The sequence below is a fragment of the Asparagus officinalis genome, unplaced genomic scaffold (assembly GCF_001876935.1).
Source record: "Asparagus officinalis unplaced genomic scaffold, Aspof.V1 AsparagusV1_Un47, whole genome shotgun sequence".
Classification (NCBI taxonomy): Eukaryota; Viridiplantae; Streptophyta; class Magnoliopsida; order Asparagales; family Asparagaceae; genus Asparagus; species Asparagus officinalis.
Genome location: NW_017972313.1, coordinates 330810 through 335573, shown reverse-complemented (window position 1 = coordinate 335573; position 4764 = coordinate 330810).

Below are 4764 nucleotides of genomic sequence, written 5' to 3'. Positions count from 1 at the left end.
GGACAAAATCTCTATTCTTCTCCGAGACACAAATACTATCTCGGAATTCTGAGATAGTTTGTACTGTCTTTGGTATTTTGGCTTTATCTCTCTCAGACAATCTCGGAATGAGTTAATCTAAGATGTGTTGGAAAGCTAACAAGGAGATATACAAATTTCCATTAGTGAGACACCCATGGGATGAGTGAGACACGAGTGACGCTTCATCCTTTGCGGTCAAAACATAACTCCCGATCGGATCATATCTTCATTATTCTACTGTTCTGTTGTTTCATACGGTTTGTCGACTCACTTCATATGCTTGTCGACATCATACAATCCTCTTTGACTCATTCATCATCTCCTCTTTATATCGAGCTACGTGCGGGAACCTATAGGTATTTTTGACGCCTACAGATACTCACTCCAAAGTGTTTCAGTCTCGTTTTTTTATAGAAGAGTATGAAATACTTTGGATGTGATGGGCCCCACTTCCAGTCGGTGTACAAGGACCTATAGTCGACTTTGATTCTTTACTTCTTCAATTTTCAGCCTATTCAGTACTTTGTTGAATAGCTAAAATTTTTTCGGCACTGCGTTTATCGCTTGGCCGTTATCGAAATCTCAAATCGAAACTGATGAGTTAGCTTTAGCTCGTGTCGTTGAGTTGACTTTGAACTGATTATCTTCATTGAAAATTTATATTTGAACTTTAGAACTGATGGGAGGTTACGTGTTGAGCGTCATTGCCATGCGTTGATCGACGTTAACATGTTGACCGGTGTTGACTAAGACCACCCGTTGACCAGCATTGACTCAGAGCCATGCGTTGATCGATGTTGACTTTTATCACAACACGTTGACTGGTGTTAACCTAAAGCTATGCGTTGACCGGTGCTGACCTTAGGGTTTTGTATTGACCGGTATTGACTTTCATCACAACATGTTGATCGATGTTCACTTTGGTTGCAACACGTTGACCGGCGTTGACTTTCATCGCAACGCGTTGACCGACATCTACACAGTTTATGTTCTTAAGGCGTTGGAGCATGGCGGTCCCAAATGTCGGGCTATAGGACCAACTATTAAAGTTGTTTCATCTGCAGGTATGGATCTAATCCTGAAGTTTGTTGTATACTCAAGTCATGAGACCAACTAATAAAGCTGGTGCATTAATGACTCTTGCCTTTATAGGATTTTTAGCAAACCCTCAGCCATCAATGGGTTTGATGATCCTTTATCGACTATCGTTTGAGTCGGGCTAGCATGCAGATTGTTTAAGTCCGTTCTGCATGTAACGTTGTACTAAATGAGTTAACTCTTTTAGTGCTACAAGATTGAATATGTAGACTTCATCTTTCTTTCGGGAATAGACTACCGAACAACGTGTGTTAGGTGCTGATTTATCATTTCTTAAGATTCGGGATAAAATTCCCATGCGTGTAAGGCACGGGTTTTGAAGTTGAAAGATTGTGTCTTCTCTTGAGGCAAAGACGAACTCGATGCTGGAGAGGAAGAATTTTATATTCTATCTCTAATTGTAAAGAAAACTCAAAGTGAGATCTCCACTTCATGAATCTGAAGAGTGAAACTAAGAGTGGGATCTCCACTCTAAGAATCAAAAAGATTTGGATAATCCTAACTATCGGAAGTTCGATTACCGAACTAAAGGTGAATTTCTCATTTATCAAGAGTGAATTGTGGTTTTGTCCCTAACTGTAGGAAGGTTTGACCAAGTGGGAGTTTGATGTGACCCTAACTGTAGGAAGGTTTGATCACTCGATTTGAAAGTGGACCTCTCGTTCATAGAAGTAATCAAGAGAAGATTTTGGCTTTGACCCTAACTATAGGAAGGTTTGACCAAATGGGGGGTTTGAGCGATCCTAACTATTTAAAGGTTTGATCGTTCAATTTGTAGCCTCTTGTTCATGGAAAGAATCGAGAGGAGATTTTGGTTGTGGTCTTAATTGTTTAAAGGTTTGACCAAGTGGGAGTAAAAGTATAAATCACAGTGGGAGTGTTGACTTGTACGAATCACTCAGTGAAGGTTTTTGATGTCAAATGATGAGATCTTGACACGAAGGGGATTTGACAATCACAATAAACCGTTCAAATTAAAATTTCCAGTACTATGTTATGACTTTAACAACAGGAGTTTAGTGTTTATCACTTTGTTTGTAATGACCGGGTTATCCCTAAGAATATTACATGTAACATTTTTTTCGGGAACTTTCCATTACATGAATTATTCACCCCCAGCTTTCTTTGTGAAATTGGGTCAGATGAGGAGTACATTGTCCTCACTCATATGTTCGGGTTATCCTTAAGAATATAAAAGTCTCTAGGAATATTCCGTCAAAGGTAGGAAACAGTTTAGACTCATATACCTATTAGAGTATGCAGGGAGCAGTTTAACCTTATATACTTATTAGAGGAATGAGAGAAGCAGTTTAACCTCTTATACTTATCGGATGATTGAGAAGTAGTTTATACTCGTATACTCTTTGGAGTCTTGATACAGATTAATTTAGCGTTATGACGCCAGCTTTAACCAAGATTTGGATGCTATTCTTGAGAGCAAAACAAGCCTTGGTGGAATGAAGGATCCTCCTGTGGTACGCATAGTACTTTGGATCCAAAGTATTATTAGCTTCCTCCTGATTCGTGATAGATGGTAGCTTAATCTTGTTGTTTTTGAGAAAGGATTCAAAAATGACCGGAACATCTTCGTCCTTGAAGAAGTACTCTTTTTGAAATCTCAGATACGAAGTCTTTTGCTATCTCTGGGGTTGCTGCTGTGACGTCTGATTAATATCAAAAGCTGGTGTAGGTGCCTTCCCCTTTCCACGGGAGGCAAAGTTTGATTTTGGAGGGTTGGCCGTTGGTTGGCTTCTCTCGGCTTTCTTCCTTTTGAGGAAGCGTTCGGCCTGCTCTACACGCACCTTTAACGCTCTCCAAGTCTTGGATGGTGTTACTCCCATAACTTTCAAGATATTAATGGAAAGGTTGTTATGACAGGTTTGGAGGATGAAGTCCTCTGTGACTGGATCTCGACAATTCATCACCTTATTTCGGAAGCGCTTGACAAAGTCATCGACCATCTCTTCATCTTCCTGTTTCTCCTCAAAGAGCATCCTGATTGATACCTCAGTATCATCATCAAAGAAATTACTCAGAAATGAGCTTTCCATGTCATCCTAGTTGTTGATGCTTCCAGGCTTGAGACAGCAGTACCAATCGAAAGCAGCCTCGCGAAGGGTGCCTACGAATGACCGAACCATCAAAAGCTCATTTCTAGATATCACTCCCAAGTAGGACTTGAAGTAGATCAGATGTTGAGTGGTCGAGCCCTCTCCGTCGAATGGCATGAAGTTGATCAAGTTAAACTTCACCGGGTATAGGATCGACTCCTACTCTCTCGGGTAAGGACATGGAATGTAGGTCTTCTTCACCTCTCGAGCAGACATCAGAGTGTTGATTTTGCTCTCGAGGTCTTTCATCTTTTCTTCCTCATCTATATCATGCTTTGGACGATTTCTGAGAGGAACAACGCGGCCACCCCCAGCATTATCATCTTTGGTGGAACCACCCCCAGCGTTGTTATCTTCAGTAGGGTCACCCTCAGCATTTTGATCAATAGGAGGGTTATCATCATTGAGGCGTTCGTCTATGTCTAAATCACCACCTGCCCGGCAGGCATTGTTGTGATGATTAGATTCGCCAATTTGATTAGACAAAGCCTGAATTTATTGGTCATGCGTTTCCCTCATCTGCTGCATAGCCATTTCCATTTAGAACTTGAAGTTCTCCTTCTGCTCAGCTAAAGCATCTTCAAGAATCTTGGTCATTTTCTCGGTGTTGATCATAATTGTCTCGTGGGATTGTCCTGGGTTGGATACCGTATTGTCAGAAGTGACTACAGAGTTGGCATCTAATGCTTCATCCTCCAAGGATAATCCTCTATTCATCCTCTGATAATCCCTTTGTCTAATGGTTCCTGATCGTAACCGGGTTAGACGATGTGATATGAGGGGGTCATAACTAGAAGGTCGAGTTGACTTTTCCTTATCAGTCATATTAGTTATGACTGCGGATTGTTTAGGTCTGACAGCTTCTAGCTGGAGTTGATACATTAGTTGGGCTATTCCCGAATTGACTCTTCTTCCTAGAGAAAAGTCGAGGCTAGAACCACTTGAAACAATCAGAGACTTTTCCTTATTGACCATGTTGATGGTAACTTTAAGGAGTTCATTATCTCGAATGACCGATCTTATTTTGTGGAAACACCTTGATTTGGGCTTCGACACTTCAGTGTAGATCCTCTCGAATACCGAGATCCTCTATGGAGCGGTCTTAGGGCAGCTACACGCTGATAGTACTTCCCTGATAAGTTTGGCGCACGGACAGTGAATGTCCGTTCCCCAGGTATCTTTCTTTCCAGATCTGTTCGTACCCCCAACCTGATAGTACAACTCATCAGCATGATGATCGGAGAAATCTATCGTGTGTTAGCATGACTTCTCAGGTATAATGTCGTCGTCTCACAAATACGTTTCCTTCTAAGGATTTGCTCCCTTGTTAGCGTTTGTAAGAGGCACACATTTGGAATCACACCTTTGTGAGGGTGAAACTCTAACGGGCTCCTGGGATTTTGTATGCACCCCTAAGCGGGCGGTTATAGGAACGGTCTTGTTGGGAGGTCGTGTATAACCCCCAACCTGAAGAGTCACTTGGGATTTGTTCACCGGTCATAAACGTTCTTTGATAGGAGTTTTGCCTTGATCT